A 20815-nucleotide genomic window follows, 5' to 3' on the forward strand; every position below is an offset into this window, starting at 1 on the left:
TTATAGAAAAGAAATTAGCACAATTCACTTGGCAAAGGACAGTATTTTCAATACATAATATTAGACAAGGGAAAAAATCAAGGAAAAAAAGATCTTGACTCCTTTCTTATACCATGCATTAAAAATTAGTTCACAATGGAAGGGTAAAATAATACATATTCTCGACATTACTTCTACATTAGGTAACATAAATATTTAATGGGATACAAAAAGATTCTAATAGTAGTGAAAAAAAAAGAATTTGACCTTATTAAAATTAAATATTTTAATTTTTACTAGGATTTTTACCTACTAAAAATTCTGTTAAGAGAGTGAAAAGATAAACCACAGGTTGGGAGGAAATAGTACATACAGCGAATCAAGGATTCATATCCAGAATATATAAAGCATTTCTACAAATCAGTAAAAGAAACTCAATTGATAAAGGGGAAAAATACTTGGATAAGCACTTCACAACAGGGTATCCAAATAACCGCACACAAAAAAGTATATATATAGAATGTTGCTCAAAAGTATTAATCATAGAAATGCAAACTAATACCAAAATGCAATATTACTGCATGTGTATGGAACTCTGTTACTTACCCTTGGGGATAACTTAAATAAGAATAAAATCAAAAGAATAAAAATAAAAAAAATCTGGTTTAGTTTTTCATATTCATAAACAAATCTTTCTTCTTTTTTCATGAAAGGGAAAGATATGTGTAACTAAAACCCAAGTAGTCTGGCAGCTAGCATAAATTTTGAGTTTTCTTAATAGAAATCCGACAATATTGAATATCTAATGAGATAATATAACTGATTAAATCTGTATTAATATTTTGTCACATGATTAACAAAATATTTCTTAGTTACCGTAGACTAACACACAGATTCTCAAAGAAATGACAAATACATTTACCTTTGTGTATTATCCCAGGGGCTGTGAAAAATCTATTATTTCCAAAATCACTCTAGTTGCATTTGAAAGAGCATCACCAACACATGAATTAATTTTGGGGAATTAATATCAGGAACATACAAAGATTCATTAATTTAAATACATGTAAAGGGACATTTTTAGTATTCACCACTTCTTACCACTGTCTTGGTTTGCTCCAAAGCTAGGCATTTTTTTGACATTTTTATCAAGGAATAAAAAAGGCAGAGTTGCTAATTGAAAACTCGTGACTCTGTCACCCCCACTCTAGCATATATCTGAATTCAGACATACCCTACATATTCCATAACCCTAAATTTAAAGCCAGACTTCACACTTACCAGAAATATATATGACAGGAAAGAATAGGTTTAAAAAAGGTATTTCCTTAGTTTGGTGTTCTTTAGATTTTAAAACACTGGGGCGATGTCCATTGGCCAGGACTTGGTGTTGGTAGATGAGGGATATGCATATCTTCTGTAAAATGTGAGAAAAATTATTTTGAGCATGGCTGCTTTTCAGAGGATTTTCAAATCAATTTTAGGAATAAATACATGCAGAAGTTCAAAATCTACAGTTAAAATAATCTGTGCATATAGTCAATCAAAACAGGTTGAAAGATACAGAATTTCATAAATTTATGTCTTGGAAATGCTGTAAAATTCAGAAGGAATGATGGGGCCATTTCATTTGTGAACTGTCTTAGATTCTGGAAAATTAGAAGTTAAGATAAAGGAGAAAGCATTTTCCATTTGTAAGTTCAAAAATTGATTACTGTTAATATACACAAATTACTGAAATAGTAGACATCAAAATGTTGCCAGGTCCATAGTAAATGAGATCAATGTTTTGTCAGCTTTGTAAATGACTTATAATAAAGGTAACAGAAAATGCAACTTGAATAACTTGCACTTCATTTTTCTGAGGGCATTTTAAGTACAAAGAGAGTCTTTTATTTTTTCATTGTTAAAGATAGGTTTAGTACCAGTTTCTATAAGGTAAAAAACAAAACAAACAAACAAACAGTATTTGTACCAGGTTTAAGGGCCATGTTTTAAGGTGACCATTTTAAAGCCAATTCAACTGAACGTATTTCCAAAAAGGGTGTATTTTGAATTAGAAAATGAAACGCGGAGAAAGGGGAACCCTCCTACACTGTTGGTGGGAAACTCACCAGGCTTTTCTTTGTCCTGGTTGATTCTCTGATAGTTTTGCTTACTTGAAAAGCTATTGCCCAGGAACATAAAGTAACATCAATTTGCCTCCATCAATTTGCCTTTGATCTTTTGACCCCAGATGATTCCGTTAAACTTCATCTTGTGATAGTGAGGAATAAACTGTTTTTATTTTTACATGACTTTCACCCTGGACAAAATCTACTGCGTTCTCAGAAGAGTGCCTGTGTTCCTATGACATTATCACTCAAAAGTACTAAAGTAACAAAATACTTTTTCCTGGATCCCATAAAGAAAGCTTTTTTACCCTTTTTTCCCCCCAGTAGTAAAGTTTCAAGGAAAATGTCAAGGAAGTAAGATGTGCTGCCAGACATCATAATCCAAGCTAAACAGATTTTTCAGGATTTCACTCTTTCCTTCTGCTGGTTCAGTAAAGTCCAGAAAGAGTTTAGTAGTTCTTATCAACCTGATACTTAACTAATGATCTAAAAAAGAAGGCACCTCTCCAAATCACTCTTATTTCATGGATCTGAAAGGACCTATGCATTTCAGCAGTTAGAGTCACATCCCTTTTCATCTCAATAACACAGACAGGTTTTGGAACTATGTTAACCATTTTGGGATTTAAACCTAAACCTTCCCCAGCATAGGAAATGTAACCAATAACATGGTTATAATTTTGTATGGTGACAAATGATAACTAGGCTTAATGTGGTAACTGTTTCATAATGTATACAAATATTGAATCACTATGCTATACACCTGCAAGTAATGCAATGTTATATGCCAATTATTTTTCAATAAAAAAAGCAAAAGCAGAAACAAAAACTTGTTCTTCCTGTTGTACCCTGTTGGGTATGTGGGATGTTCCAACCCCATCCCACACTCTCACCTTCAGTGACGCCTCACTTCCACAGCCCCCACTATTATAGTACTTATTTATCCATTCATTACTTGAGTATGTGTTGTGTCCCAGGCCTTCCTAAATACTGGAGAGATCAAGGATTGAAACAAAGATCTCTCCCCTTTTGGAGATTATATTCTGTCCAGTACAGAGAGATTTAAAAAAAGAATGAAAAATTAAATTATATAGTATATTAGAAAATAATATGTACTATGGAAATAAAACAGAGGATAGGGGAAGTAGGGAAGATGGACTGCAATTCTAAATACAGTGGTCAGGGTAGGCCTAGTTGAAAAAAGACTTTTAAAGGGCTCCTGGGTGGCTCAGTCAGGTAAGCATCTGCTTTGGCTCCAGTCATGATCCCAGGGTCCTGGGATCAAATCCTGCATCGATGGGGAGAGGGATGTCCTTGCTCACAGGGACCCTGCTTCTACTCTGCTTGCTGCTCCCCCTGCTTGGGTGCTCGTTCTGTCTCTCTCTGCATCTCTCAAATAAATAAAATCTTTTTTAAAAAAAAGATATTTAAGTAAATTTTAAATGGGGTGAAGTCAAAATCCCTATAGATATCTGGGGGAAGAACATGCCAAGCAGAAGTAACAGCTGGTGCACAGGCCTGAGGCAGAAAAAGAGCTAACATGCTCTAGGAAGATAAACAAGGTCCTTAAGGCTGGAGACCATAAACAAGAAAAGTAGAGGATAAAGACAGAGAGGTGAGTCAGATCAGGCAAAGAGTATTAGAGGCCCTTGTAAGGAATGAGGCTTTTACTATGAAACAATGCAATGCAAAATGCTGGTATGATCCATCTTAATTTCTAAGTTACTATTCGAAAAGTAGGACACTAAGGTAGAGACTACTAACTAAAAATAGGGTGTTGCAGTAATCTAGGGAAGAACTTATGGGGGCTCAGACCAACTGATAGGACTATTTTAGTAGCAGTGATAAGAATAAGTTATAAAATGAAAATATTTTGAAGTAAGAGCTACTAGGATTTCCTAACAAAATGATGGTGGGATGGGTGAGATGGAGAAGAAGAAAGGAAGACGCCAGAGTTTTAAACCTGATACATCACTGATCCTATTCATCAGCCATTATTCTAAGTGCCTGGAAAGAGAGGGAGAGAAACAGAGACAGACACATAGAGAGATGGAGTCAAAGAGAAAGGAAGAAAGAAAAAAAATTCAATGAAAAGATTGAACATTAAATGATAAATGTTTATTATTGTGCTGTGTTGTAACAGTGGAAAGGAAAGAGTTGAATTTGAATACTAGTTCTGCCCTTTATTAAGCAAATTATTTAGCTTCCTGACCTTCCATTTACATGTCTCTAAAAATACATATCATCTGTTTATTAAAATATTGAGAGGAATTTAATAAAATAACATAAAATGCCTAGCATATTTTTTCTTCTTTCTTTTCTTAACTGTTATGTATCACTAAGCAAATAAAATAAACTGAGGTTATTTAAAGACCAGCTCAGGAATTCTCAAACATATTTTTTTCTGTTGTCATTAAATTTCTATCTACTATATTAGGTTTATACTCCTTATATTTTCTCTTCCCACAAAAATTTACCCCGAATTTCTCAGAAATGATTATGGCTATTTCCTGAGAGCAACTTGAAATGAAGCAATTTCATACCAATAAATTCACATTGACAACTGAGTCTCTGTTATTATTTTTCATAAATAGAAAACAAAAGGATACATATAGTACCAAATAGGAAAATTAGAAATAAACACAACACTGAAATTATTTAATAAACTGATAACCTTACCAATTAAATTCAAATCTATATCATAAAAAAATAACTGGAGAATTACTAAATTATCTAAATGGAAAACACCTGTCTTCTCAATATATGTATCTCAGAGATGTTTTAATTTTTTTAAGATTTTATTTATTTATTTGAGAGAGAGAGAGAGCACATGAAAGAGCACAAGCAGGGGGAGGGACAGAGGAAGAGGGAGAAGAAGACTTCCTGCTGAGCAGAGAGCCCAGATGTGGAGCTCCATCCCAGATCCTGGGATCATAACCCTACCCAGAGGCACACATCTAACTGACCTAGTGATCCTCTTACCCCAGAGATTTTTTAAAAGTCTGCTCTTTCAGTCTTTTCAACAATCTTGAGTTAAGTTCCATACAGGCTTATTTTCCCCAGAAAGATTTCGTGGAATACTTTAGACCATACAGTAAATGTATATCAAAACTCACAACCACATTAAAATATAACTTGCCTTTCAGTTTGTTCTCAATCTATAAACTAAAACTCATATATAAAAGCCTTGGCATTTAGAACACTAGTAAATTACTATTAAATGAATACAGATACCTGGATTTCCCATATAATTTCATTTACTAAATAACAATTCATATTATTTTATACTCAATGACAGCTTGGAAATTAGTAAAAGAAGGATTGGGGTGGGATGAAAGGGGTGAAAGGTGTACCAGATATTAAAGAAAGTTCTTCATGAAGAGAAAAGTTGATTAAAGGTGAATATGGTTCTACACAAAGAACCAGAGAGCAACAACATGATGAAAATTTATGTGAATATTAAGAAAAATATCCTCATTTTTAAATATCTTTAAAAGATAACTGTCAATAGCAGAAAGAAATCATAACTCAGAATGTATTGTAAGATTTATAGCTTACATAGAAGTATAACTATGATTGTAATAGCTCAAAGAAATGATCAAAAATTGGGACTATAGTACTATAAGCTTCTTAAATTATATTTGAAGGAGTATAATACTATTTGAAAGTAGAGCGTGGTAAGTTAAAGATTCATATTGTAAACCCTAATACTACCACTAAAATATTTTCTTTAAAAAGAGATACAACTAACTCTGCAGATAAAATCAAATACAACAACAGAAAATACACACATGCACGTGCAATCCAAAACAAGGCAAGAGAAAAAAACTGAACAAAAAACAGATGAAACAAATGGAAAACAACTTGCAAGATTACAGACTTAAATAAAACCATAGCAATAATCACATTAAATGTAAATGGCCTATACTCTAATAAAAAGCAGAAATATTCAGATTGAAATGAAAAATTAACACCCACATTATATTGTCTATTAGAAACCCATTTAAAAAATACAGACACAGGTTAAAAATAAGAGAATGGAAAGAGACATATCACACAAACCCTAGTCATCAGAAAGCTGGTGTGGCTATATTAATACCGGGAAAATAAACACTTCAAAACAAGAATATCATCAGGATAAAGAGAGCTATTTTATAATGAAAAAGGGTCAATTCATCAAGAATATGCAAATAAATTTGCATGCTACTATGAAGCAATTACTGAAAACCATGCAAGGAAAGCTGACAATACTCTCAGTAACAAGCAGACATAAAACGAGTAATGATATACAAGACTTGGACAAAACTGTCAACCAACTTGACCTAACTGACAATGATAAAAGACTGCCAAACCATAGCAGAATATATATTCTTTTGAGATTACGTGGAATAGTCATGGAGATAGGCCATGTGTTGGGCCTTCAAATGTCCTCATTAATTTAAAAGGAATCAAATCTTCCAAATGAATTAAAGTAGAAATCACAAATACAGAAAATCCTCAAATATTTGCAAACTAAGTCACACACTTTTTTTTTTTTAAAGATTTTATCTATTTATTTGACAGAGAGAAATCACAAGTAGACTGAGAGGCAGGCAGAGAGAGAGAGGGAAGCAGGCTCCCCGCCGAGCAGAGAGCCCGATGCGGGACTCGATCCCAGGACCCCGAGATCATGACCCGAGCCGAAGGCAGTGGCTCAACCCACTGAGCCACCCAGGTGCCCCTAAGTCACACACTTTTAAATGTCACTGAATCTAAGGAATCACAAAAGAAAATTAGTAGATGCATTGAACTGAATGATAATAAGAACACGCATATCAACGTTCGCAGAATGCAACTGTAACAGTATCCATAGGCTTCACTGGTAAGTTCTGACAAGCACTTAAGGAATAAATAATACAAAAATGTCTCAGAAAATACTGGAGTATGAAAAACACTTTATAATTCATTTTGGGAGACCATCATCATCCTAAAATAAAAACATACAAATATATTACAAGAAAGCAAACTACAGAAAAGTATTTTTGTCTAAAAATAGATACTAGGAGTGGAAGGAAACCTTGTGTTCCCTAGAATAGAATAGAAAGAAAGTAGACACTAAAAATATAAAGAATGTTCCTCAACTTGATAAAGGATATCTATGAAAAAAATTAATGGTGAAAATTGAATGTTTTCTCCTTAAGATCAGAAAAATGTAAAAGATACTGACTTTCAATACTTCTATTACACATTACAATGGAAGTTCCTGACAGTTCCTTAAGGCAATAAAAAGAAATCAAAGGTCTGAATATTGAAAGAAAGTTTTAAATCTCTTCACTCATAGTTCACGTGTATAGAAAATCCTATCAAATTGGCAAAAGAGCTACTATAACCAGTAAGTGATTTTTATAAGGGTATAGGACACAAGAGCAACATCCAAAAGCTAAACGTTATTTCAATATAATAACAATAAGTTGGAAAATAAAATTAAAAATACAATTTACAAAAGTATCTAAAATTTTAAATATATTAGGAAGCTTAATAATATTAAGATACTAATTCTCCCTTAATTGGCACATGGATTCAATATTATCCCAGCCAAATCCCTAGCAGGTTTTTCTGAGAATCTGACAAATGAATTTTTAAAATTTAAGGAAATGGAGGAGGGCAGTGGCAGATGGGTGAAATAGGTGATGGAGATTAAGGAGTGCACTTGTCATGATGAACACAGGGTGATGTATGGAACTGCTGAATTACTACATTGTACACCTGAAACTAATAAAATACTCTGTGTTAATTAACTGGAATTAAAAACTTAAATAAAAAATCCTTTTATTTAGAACAATTTAGAATTGTTTCTTAAACAACTGAGGAAATGTAATGTAAATAACCTTATAATGGAATATAAGGGAAAATGGAATATATTTACATTTCCATGGTAAATAACCAGGGTAAGTAATCTAGGCATAATAATCAAGACAATGTGTTATTGGTATGAGGATAGTTAGGGAGACCAATTGAACAGAACAGAAAGTCCAAAAGTGGAAATACACATGTATACTACATTGATTTTCAACAAATATTCCAAGGTAAATCAATAGAGAATGAACAGTCTTTTCAACAAACTATGCTGGAAGAATTAAATATCTATAGGGAGAAAAAGGGAACCTCAACACTTCTTCACACTATACACAACAGTTTAGCTGAAATGGATCACAGTGCCAAAAACATAGAAGAAACTTTTGGGTTAGACGATGACTTCTTAGAACAGAAAAAAAGCACTGAAAATACTGAAAATTAAAATACTGAAATATCTCACTTGATCAGAATTAAAACTTTACGGGTTTTTTTAAAGATTTTATTTATTTGACAGAGAGAGACAGACACAGAGAGAGTACAACCATGGGGAGCAGCAGAGGGAGAGCGAGAACAGGCTCTCAGCTGAGTAGGGAGCCCCATGCAGGGCTCAGTCCCAGCATCCCAGAATCATGACCACAGCCAAAGAAAGGCAGGTGCTTAATCAACTGAGTCATCCAGGTGCCCCCAAACCTTATGATGTTTAAAAACCATTATTACAATGAAAGATAAACATGGAAACAATCCATAGTCTAGAGGATAATTCCCAGTATTCTCAGGACATATATTTAACAAAGAACTTGTACCCAGAATATATTAAAAAAAAACCTCTTACAACTTATTATTAAGAGAAACAACACAATATAATATGGTAAAGTTTGAATGTACATTTCACAAGAGTAGGTATACAAATGATGGGTAAGTGCATGAAATGGTGCTCAATATTATTAAATCAGGGAAATGATACTAAATACAAGTTAAATAAGATCTTGAATGTTTAGAATTGAAAGGACTCTTCCCAAATTTTGGAGAGGATGTAGAGTAGCTTCAGCTTTCATGCCTTGATGCTGGAAATGTAAAACAATATAATCACTTTGGAAAAGGATGAGAGTCTCCCAAATAGTTAAGCATATACTTCCCATATGATCCAGCCATTCCACTCCTAAGTAGTCAATCAACAGAAATGAAAAAACACATCTCCAACAAACATTTGTGCAAAACTATTCACAGCAGATTTACTTATTATAGCCCAAACTGGGAAACAATCTAATGGTCATTGACAGGTGAATAGAGGAAGAAGTTGTGATATAGTCATTCAAGGGAATATTACTCAGTAATAAGACTGAACAAACTAATGTGATACACACAAAGGAATCTTAAAATATTACACTAACAGGGAAGCCAGACTCAAAAGAATAGATACTGTATGACTTTATTTATGTTAAATTCAAGAACAGGCAAAACAAAAGAAAACATTTCCTTGTGATTTAAGTCTTTGGGAAAATTCAGAAAGCAGTCAGTGGTTGCATGGACCTCGATTTGGGAAGACAGTTCCTGTAAGTGGACATGAAAGAATTTTTGGGGGGGTAATGGAAATTTTCAATATCTTGATATGGTGCAAGTTACAGAAACATACACATAAAACAGGCACAAGGAAATAAAATAGTAGTATTATTAAGAATTACTGTTATATTTTATATTACATAATTATAAAATAATATTAAATAAAACCTAATAATCTATGGTCAAATTAACCTGTTCTGTAAATTGATCACTGTAGCTCACCCTAGTTATTTTCTCTGTATGGTTAATGAAAATAATACAGTTCCTGACACAGAATAAATATTCAAAAAATATCAGCTGAATTCTACTCGGTAATATTAAAATACACAGAGACATAGGTATTTTTTAAAATATTTGAGAGAGAGAGAGTAAGAGAAAGCACAAGAGGGGGGTGAGGGACAGCGGGAGAAGGGAGAAGGCCCCCAAGATAGGTACTTTTTAAACACCTGAAAGACACTCTGTTTTTGGTCCACATCTAGGTATTGTCTAGTAAGTACCATACAAAAAAAGTTATGCTACCATTAGACTTTCTTTGAGCATACTAAACTTTTCTATAATCCTTAAATTCACTAAAAATTTAATTTTCTATTTTAATTTTAAAAAACCCAGTGACACATTTCACTGTGTTATACCTTTCCATTGCAACTGCAAAAAGGAAAGTCAGTCATCCATCCATTGTTCAAGTCAGTTAACAAAATTCAGGGCACCATGATTTTTCACTTAAGACCCAGAGTATATAGATTCTAAGAAACACAAAAATGCAAAACTAAAAATATACACTTAAAGCTCTTTTCAAGTAGACAGGCAAAAAAAGTAATTGCATTTACAACAGAAAAAATATGCTGCCTCATTTCAGACTTGGTATTTATTTTACTAGTACATTTACAGCTTTGTGTTAGCAAACATATGCCTCCTTGTGTTACAGAATTCATTCACATCAATAAGACCACCTTATGTGATAGTTAATTTTCAATGTATTACTTACCTCAATAAACTAATATATGTCTAGACAATGCCAAAGTATCTAATTGATAAAATTTATTAATATGGGGCAAAAAGATTTACACTTCTACTTCAGAATGAAGAAATTTAATCTTCAGTTTGTTCACAGGCCAAAGTCAGTGATCTCAGGAGCCGATATTTGAAGAGAGAAATGTAGAATATCAAATTAAATGGGTAGACCAAGAACAACTTAATGATTCATTATCTTTTTTTCTCAATGATTTTAACAGCTTCATTGAGTATAACTGATATACCAAAAAAGGATGTTTAATGTATACAGGCCCATGAGTTGGGACATATGCATATCACCATCACCACAATTAAGGTAATACATGTAAATCCATTACATCCAAAATTTTCCTTGTCTTCTTTGTGTTCTATTTTCTTTTTGAAATTTGTGGGGTTTTTTTGTTTGGTTGGTTTTTGTAGTAAGAACACAACATGAGACCCACCCTCTTAAAAATATTCAAGTACACAGTGCCATATAGTTAACTCTAGACACTATGTTGTACGGCAGATCCCTAGACTTATACAACCTGCATAATGAACTTTATGTCCATTGAACAGCAACACCCTTTTCTCCCTCCTCCAGCCCTTGGCAACAACCATTCCACTCTGTTTCAGTGAGTTTGATTATTTTAGATATCCCATAGAAATAGAATCAGGCAAGATCTGTCCATCGGTCACCCACTTATTCAACCTAGCACAATGTCCTCCAGGTTCATCCATACTGTGCAAATGATAGGATTTCCCTCTTTCATGAGAGTGAACATTATTCCATTTTATGTATTTACCACATTTCCTTTATCCATTCATCTGTTGATGGACATCTGGGTTGTTCCCACCTCTCTTCACTATGAATGATGCTGTAATGAAGATAGAAGTGCAGATATCCCTTTAAGATCCTGATTTCATCTCTTTCAGATATATACAAAGAAGTGGGATTGCTGGATCATACATTAATTTTATTTTCAATTTTGGGTAGTCTTGGGTAATCTTGATACTGGTTTCCATAGTAGCTGTACCATTTTACACTTCCACCAACAGTGTAGAAGTGTTCCATGTTCTCTATACCCATGCTAACGCTTGTTCTCGCTTATCATTTTTGTAACAGTCACCCAAGAGTTGTTAAATAATATCGCATTGTGGTTTTGATTTGCATTTCCTTAGTGATTATTGATGTTGGCCTTTGGTGGCTACCTATATGCCTTCTTTAGAGAAATGCCCTATTCAATCAATGATCAGTGTCCTTTGATCATTTTTTAAATGGATTTTTTTCTATTGAGTTGTAGCTTTTTAAACATATTTTGTTTATGAAACCCTAATCAGATAAATGTTTTGCAAATATTTTCACCTACTTCATAGGTTGCCTTTCACTCAGTTGATTGCTTCCTTTGCTATACACAAGCTTTTTAGTTTTATGTAGCATCACTTGTCTACATTTGCTTTTGTTGCTTATACTTGTGGTTTCATACCCAAAAAAACAATTGCCAAGCCCCATGTCAAGAAGCTATTTCCCTAGGTTTACTCTCAGCTTAGGCACTATGTTTAAATCTTTGATCCATGTGGGGTTAACTTTTGCATATATTATTAAATAAATATATAGTTTTATTCTCCTGCATGTCAATATCCAGTTATTCCAACATCATTTATTGAAGAGACTACCCATTCCCCATTGTGTATTCTAGGTACCTTATCAAAGATCAGTTGACTGAAAATGCATGGATTTATTTCTGGGCTCTCTTTTCTATTCCGCTGGTCTAAATATCTGTCTTTATGCCAGTACCACACTATTTCATTTACTGTAGCTTTGTAATATATTTTGAAACTAAGAAATGCAATGCCTCCGGCTTTGTTCTTCTTTTTCTTGATCACTTTGGTTATTCTTGGTCTTTTGTGTTTCTATATGAATTTTAGGATTTTTTTTCTATTTCAATAAAATACCACTGGAATTTTGACAGGGACAGTACTAAATGTGTAGATCACTTTAAGGAGTATAGACATCTTAGCAATTATTAAGTCTTCTAATCTATGAATATGGAATGTCTTTTAATGCATTTGTGTCTTCTCTAATGTCTTTCATCAGTGTTTTATAATTTTCAGTATACAGGCTTTTCACCATCTTGGTTAAGTTTATTCTTAAGTTTTTTTATTCTTTTTACACCATTATAAATAAGATTATTTTCTAAATTTCCTTTTTGAATGTTTATTGTTTGTGCATAGGAACACCACTGATTATTTGTATGTTTATATTGTATCCTTTAAATTTACTCAATCTGTTGATTAGTTCTAATAGTGTGTTGGTGGGTTTTCTATATAAAAAATCATGTCAACTGCAGAGACAGTTTTGCTTCTTCCTTTCCAATTTAGATGTCTTTTGTTTCTCTTTCTTGCCGAATTTCTGCAGTTAGGACTTCGATTACTGTATTTAATAGAAGTGCTGAGAGTGGTCATCCTTGTCCTGTTCCTCTTCTTAAAGGAAAAGTTTTGGGCTTTTGCAACAATGAACTCAGTCTGATGAAGGAGCAGCTGATGGAAAAATTTTGTAATTAAAGAGACACTACAACATGCAAAGTTTGTTCTCCTAATCACTGAATGCTATAAAATGAGAAGCAATTTAGAAGAAGCTTAATGGGTTTTATATCTGGTATTTTATTGGTCTTTTGTTTGAGGAGTCCTCCTTTTCATTTAGACAAAGTAAAATCTTCTTAAAATGTCTCATACTGATATTCTCCTTCCCAGACTTTTGATGTATGTTTTCTGAAATATGAGTTTAACATATTTTTCTATAATATTGAAGGGAAGCCATAAAAGAGTTTTTCTCACACTATTATGGAATGGGATCAAGTTTCTCATATTAGTTTCCCCAAACAATTACACACTGTATTATGACATATGATAATTTTATAGCAAGTGCTGTCTTAGCTTACCAATACGTTACAATCTCCTTATACAAGAAACTGTCTTCTCTTTATCTGTATCATGATGCCTAGTGAATGTTAAGGACATTGCAGATGTGCAATAAATACTTTTTGGTTTGTATGTAGATTAATATATGTTACAGACTAAATATTTGTGCTCCCCAAATTCATATTTGAAATCTAATCCCCAATGTGATGTTATTTGAAGGTGGGGCCTTTGGGAGGTAATTAGGTCATGACAGTGGAGCCCTCATGAATAGGACTGGGTTTTGTTTTGTTTTGTTTTAAGATTTTATTTATTTATTTGACAGAGATCACAAGTAGGCAGAGAGGTAGGCAGAGAGAGAGGGGGAAGCATGTTCCCCGCTGATCAGAGAGCCCGATGCGGGGCTCGATCCCAGGACCCTGAGATCATGACCTGAGCTGAAGGCAGAGGCTTTAACCCACTGAGCCACCCAGGTACCCCAAGATTGGGTTTCTTATAATAGGTCGGAGAGCTTGCTCTTTTTACCATCTGAGGATACAATGAGAAGTTCACAGTCTGCAAAGCCAGAAGACGGCTCTGCCACCAAAACCCAACCAAGCTGGCATCCTAACCTCTGACTCCCAGCCACTAGAACTGTGGAAAATAAATTTTTGTTACTTATAATCCACCTAGCCCATGGTACTTTGTTATAACTGGTCAAACTGACTAAGACAATATACTTAGAATTATCCTTAAGAGGAGTAATCATTCTTCCTTAAACCATATTTTAAGTATTTTCCTTGCACAGTTCTTACTTTAATTTCCACTGTCATTGGAAATGTGATACCTTGGGGCAAATATATTGATTTCAAAGCAAAATTTTCAGCTTGTCACTTTTTATCCTAAAAATAGCATTTCTGGCATCCAGCTTTAATCATGTGAGCATTCAGCTTTGGCTTGGTCCATCAGGTCCTGCAGGGGTAATAGGGGATGAAAATCAATAAACCTAGATTCTAGCTTCAGTTCCTTGCATTTCACTCTCCTCTTTCATAAAATAAATGGTAAGGTCTTTGTCCTGACCAGTCCACAGGAAAAAGTGGGAATTCACAGTAATATTTCCTTGTGATTTAGTTGATCTGGGAAAGACGCCAAGAGAACAGTACTTTGTATGCATCATTGTCATCTCTGACTTTCAGCACATAATAATGAGTTATCAGTCATGTGTTATTCTAAAGTATATGATGATAGCAACTATAGCACAGGTATTTTTCCAATATAAGTGGGGGGAAAAGCAACTTGATGATTTTCTGTATACTCCTACAATTTCATTAGGCACTCCAGCTCCTCGTTTAGACAAGAGCACTCACAAGCAATTTTTCAAAAGAAAAATGGCCTCTTCCACTTTTTTTTTCTTTTTTTTTTGTTACATAAAGCTAACCTAAGGAAACCAAATAAAGTAGACACTGCTCTAGGTCACCAGTTTCCAAAAGTGGCTGCACAAAATAATGACTTTAGGATCTTTAAAGGTGCTGATTTGGGGTTAGTACCCCCCCCACACACACACCGAGAAATTCTGATTTAATTGGCATAGGGCACAACCTGGACATTTGATTTTAACAGTTCCTTAGTTGATTCTAATGTAGAGCCAAGTTTGAGAAAGACTATCCTAAGCAAATCCCCAATCTCATTTCAGTCTTTTTTTTCAACTGCCCCAGCTGCCAAAGTTTTTCAAATTAAGTTTCGTGCCTTCTCAACCAGATTTGAATTTGCAAATACTTACTTTATTTAGAAATCACAAACCACCTGCTTTATACATAACATTTCTTATTATCATACACTAAAGCCTTCACATTTGGCTCTAACTGTCCTTATGGCACCCACTAATTCCAGGTGAACATTATTATTTTCCCTGATCCAACTAGTATTTTCAGGGTTCTATAAAATTCAGAAGAAAACATACTCTCTAGTTTTCACCTTCACCCAAAATTATACCACCTGGTGAAATCTTGCTCTCATATGTACAATGTCAGGGAGACATCACCCCACTAGGTACATCAGCTGGTTCTGCTTTCACCAAGCTGGTGCTGTTCTACAAGGCATCAGAATCAGCTCTGTGTGTCCCATTTCCTCAGGGCATTGAAGTTATTTTTAAAAAATAATCTGTTGTAAGGCATCCGTTGGAAAAAATCTCTGTGACTTCACTCCAACTGCACATTTTCCTTGGAATAACCTTTCTCATCCCTATCAGCTGGTCGCTGAACACAGGTTCATGTTCCAGGCCTCAGACTGGTCATCCTATCCACTATGAGGTCTGCTCTTAGCCTACTTTTCCCAGGAGGATTGATCACTCCATCCTTTGGGCACTCACTGGGCAGCTGATGTTTCTATTGTAACCCTAAATTGTCTTATACCATCATTTTACCTGTTGGCTCTCTTTCACCAGCTATAAATTGGTCAAAGGTAAGACACATGACCTCCTTATTTTTATGTCCCAAGTCCCCATCACTGTACATAACACTGTAGGTATAAAATAGGTATACATTTATCCAGTGAATTAATTTTTTTATTAATGATAAGAATATGGGTTTTGACTAATTCAAAAAGATATATATGCTCCTATGTTCACTGAAGCATTATTTATAATAGCCATGATGTGGAAGCAACCTAAATGTCTATCAACAGATAGATGGATAAAGAAGATGTAGTATGTGTAAGACCCAAACACACACCTCTATGCAATGGAACACTGGCCACAAAAAGGAAAGAACTGTTGCCAACTGTGACAACATGGATGCACCTAGAGGGTACAATGTTAAGTGAAATAAGTCAGTAAGAGGGAGACAAATACGATATGATTGCACTTATACGTGGAATCTAAAAAGCCAAAACAAACCAAAACCAAAAAATGAGCAAACAAAACTAAACAGAGAACAGAGGACTATAAATACAGAGAACAAATTAGAGGTTACCAGAGAGGGTGGAGGATGGGCAAAATAGGTGAGGGGGATTAAGAGGTACCAACTTCTAGTTACAAAAAAGTAAGTCATGGGGATGTAAACTACAGCATAGGGAAAACAGTCAATAATATTGTTTTAACTTTGTATGATAACACAGGGTAATTAACCTATCTTGGCAAGCATTTTATGATTTTATGATGTATATAAATGTATATATATATATGTACATAAATGTCAAATCACTATACTGTACACCTGAAACTAATGTAGTATTGCATGTCAACTATAACTGAAAGGGAGGAGAAGGGAGTGAAGGGGAAAGGAGGGGAGGCGAGGGGAGGCGAAGTAAGACAAGATGAGACATTACAAGACAAGAAAATGGCGTTTGGAGTCAAAATGACTGCAAATTTCAATTCTGCTTCTACTAGTATATTTTTAACACATTATATAAATTTTCTAAGCCTCAATAACCCCATATATAAAATGTAATTCACAGAGTTGCTTTTGGGAAATGCTGTGAAGTATACTATAATGTTATATGTGTAAAGAATCTCATTGCACATTCTCCCCCAAGCCTCATCTTTGGTAAACTGGTGCTGGTGGAATTCAGCATCAGTGTCATTTCTTCCTCCAGGTTATAAATTTATCAGCACCATCTCTCCACAGTTCAACCAAGCTCTACCTGTCCTGAATATTTTACATTATTTTCATTGACTTGTAATTGACATACAATGTTACATTGGTTTCATATGTACATTATGATTCAAAAAGTCTATGCTCACCACACGTGTAGCTACCATCTGTCACCATACAACACTATTATGCCATTGACTATGTTCCCTATGCTGTGCCTTTTATCCCTGTGACATATTTATTCCATAATTGGAAACCTACATCTCCCACTCCGCCTTGCTCATTTTGCCCAACTCCCAACCCCTGTCCATTCTGGTAATCATCAGTTTGTTCTCTGTATTTATGGATCTCTTTCTGTTTTTTGTTTACTTGCTATTCATTTGTTTTGTTTTTTAGATTCCACAGGTGTGTGAAATCATGCAGTATTTATCTTTCTCTGTCTGACTTACTTCACTTAACATAACACCCTCTAAATCAATCCCTGTTGTTGCAAATGGCAAGCTCTTATTCTTCATTATGGCTGAGTAATATTCTAACATATATATAATATATATCATATATAATCTCACATCTTTTTCTATTCATTTCCCTAAATATTTTAAAATAATTTGACAACCATCTTCTTATTCTGTGATATTATCAAATGATGTTGAGCTCTGGTTTCTAAATATTGGAGGCTAGCACTTACTTTTATCAAAGTACATTATAGGAAAAATAGAAGTATGCCACTAAAGCTATGACTTTGTATCATGAAATTAATCCAACATCTGACAATTGTAAGTAAATGTTGCTTATGCGGAGAATAGCAAAACTAAACTACATGGCACCTGGATGTTTGCATTTACTTTTCCTACTTGCTGCTGTCTTTCTAATTTACAATTTACAAAATCTAGTATCTTGGAGAGAAAAGACACTGGTACTGGGAGAAAAAAAAATGAGCCCCTCTCCCTCTACTACCTCTATATCTCTAAATAAGAATAGTTATTATAGCCGGTTTAAAATTCAAATGAATTTGTGGCACTATTTATCAGATGATCAGTTGCTTTTTTAGCTACAAGTGCATACAGATTTGACAATTGTCAATTTTGTAGATGGCATTTAGGGAAAAGAGAATGCAAATTTAGTTTCCTTATTGAAGAGGAGGAAGCAAGGAATGTTGAATTGACTTCATTTATTTTAAAGAATATTAGAAATATACCATATAATCTATGTAATAAATATGTTTTTAATGACTTTATAAAAATTGCCTCGTTGACAATAAACTATTTAGAAGGCCTAATCCATTTAAGACAGAAGCACTCATTTTGGAAAGCAAATATTTTTTCTGGTTTGCTTAAAGTACAATAAAATATCACATGCCATAATCCTACCATAATATATGGTAAAATAACCAAAAATCTAGTTAGTTCAAAAACTTCTGATTTCATTAAGAGATTCCAATCTTCTCCCTTAGGAAACTGGCACATGCTATCTTTTTAAAAGTTTTTCCTAGTTGTAAAATCATTAAGAATCTTTCACTATTAAGTGTCACTCTTCACTGCACTTACGATTAGCCTACAGATATCAAATAATAGGTTATTCTCTCAAAGGAAAAAAAGTCCTTCTTCCATATCAGGACTGGGTTAGGTAAATTCCTCTGTATTCAAGTATTACTCTAAGTACTTCTTTATCATAGAACTTGTCACATGCCACTGAAATTGTTACTCTGCTTGTATGGCCCACTGACCCACAAGCTCCCTGTCTTATTAGTTCATGCACATATGTATATACATACATGATTACACATCTATGACTTATATATGTATTTATATATATTTTACAAAATATGTGTATAAAATCATATAGTCTAGTGTGTAGTAAATGCTCTATTATTGTTTCTCAATAAATAAAAAATGACTGAACTCACTGGCAAAGAGATGAAAAATGTCAGTGAAATAAACATATCTTTCCAGACAAATAAAAGGAAAAATAATTCACTGATGGTAAACATACTTTACAGACTGTTAAAAGAAGTTCTTCTAGCAAAAGATGGAAATCTAGAGCTACACAAATCACTGGAAAGGAAACAAATATAAGGTAAATACAAAGCACATTTTTAAAAATTTTAATTCCCATAAAAGACAATTATCTAAAGTTAGACAATTATCTAAAATTACCGAAAACTGTAACAATATACTGTGAGCTCTATAAAATCTTTGTAAGTATAATACATAATAACAATAACACAAATGCTAAAGTGGGAGAAATGGGAATATGTCATTATAGAATTCATATACTCTATGTGAGTATAAGATTTTTTAAGATTATGATAAATTAAAGATACATGTATTGTAAAGGATTCCAAAATAAGAAACAGGTATGACTAATAAAACAATAGTAGGGAGAAGTGCAATCATAAAAAATACACAACTAATATAAACAAGGCAGAGAAGAAGAAAATAATTATAAAAACAAAAGAAATATACCAAAAACTACTAGCAAGATTGCTGATTTAAATGTAAATACATAAATAATTACATTTAACTGCAAATGGTCTAGAAATGGCAGTTAAAGATGATTGTGCTAGACTCAAAAAGTAGACCCAGCTCTATGCTGCCTACAAAAAAAATCTTATATTAAATATAAAGACACAGATGGGTTAAAGGTTAAAAATTGGCAAGGTATAGCATGCAAGAACTAAAATGGCTTTACTCATAATCACCAAAAACTGTTAACAACTCTAATGCTCCTGAAATGGTGAAGAACTGATACATCCATATAATGAAATATTACAGAAGTATTAAGAAATATACCCCAGATTCACATAATAACAGGGATTAATCACAAATGTGTTACACTAAATGAAAGAAGCTGATCTGAAAAAGCTACATAATATATGATTGATTTATATGATATGGGATAGACAAAACTTCAGGAACTTAATTCAGATCAGCAGTTGCCAAGTACTAGTTGTAGGAGAAGGGGTTGATGATGAAGGGGCATGAATATTTAGAGGAGATGAAATTATTCTATATTTTGATTTCAGGGGGAGTAACATGAGTCTATACATTTATCATATATTTATCATATTCATCAAACTGTACACTTAAAAGGGTAAATTTTATTATACGTGAATTGTATCTTAATAAATTTGACTTCAAAAAAGTACTTTAGACATTAAAGACATGTTAATAAGCAGGTCAAATATTTTTCCTCTCTTAATATACATTAAAAAGAGGTTTAAATGTCCCTTAGGAAATATGTATCAAGCAGCTCTGTATTTTAAAACGAGCATCAAAGCTTGAGGGTTTAATGCTATTAATTTTCTCTGGTTCAGCTCTAGGCACCCTAGAGGGCACTAAATAAAGTCCTTGACTGAATGACTTTTCATTATAGTTCCTGAAGCACAAAGTTTAGAAACCATTGACTGGAGAGTGGAAAAAGGAGGTAGGAAACTATAATTTTTCAGAGCATAGAAACAAGCCCTTGGAACCATGCCCCATAGCTTAACCTTCATGTTTAAGCAGTGTTTGTAGGAAAAGGGTCAGGAAGTTATGGGTCCCAGCTTCCTTGTTCTAAGTCTTACTCTTCCTCCTTTATAGCTCAGTTCCTCATTCCTTCTCCCTTCCCTACTGTCTGTCTGTCTCTCTGGAACCCCTACTCCCCACCACACACAAATTTACATGTAGTACTACATACAATGAAATTCCAGGTATTTTTTTTTTATTCTCACACAACTGCAATATCTGAAAAGAGATTTATTTGCATTTTGGAAAGGATCAATGGATTAGGCTTTAGCTGCAAGATATCAATCACATTTGAGCTGGAGGGGAAGTGCTCGCCTAAACTCCGCAAATCACACTTCTATGA

General features: G+C 33.7%; 1 long non-coding RNA gene across 1 annotated transcript in view; it reads right to left on the reverse strand.

The window, feature by feature from the left end:
* Nucleotides 1–1332: 1332 nt before the first annotated feature.
* Nucleotides 1333–20815, reverse strand: part of LOC122904024 — a 44803-nt gene continuing 25320 nt past the window's right edge. The window contains exon 4 of the long non-coding RNA XR_006384130.1: nucleotides 1333–1396. This is a non-coding gene — a long non-coding RNA (uncharacterized LOC122904024). The remainder of the gene's footprint in view (nucleotides 1397–20815) is intronic.

Source organism: Neovison vison, chromosome 4 (assembly GCF_020171115.1).
Source record: "Neovison vison isolate M4711 chromosome 4, ASM_NN_V1, whole genome shotgun sequence".
Classification (NCBI taxonomy): domain Eukaryota; kingdom Metazoa; phylum Chordata; class Mammalia; order Carnivora; family Mustelidae; genus Neogale; species Neogale vison.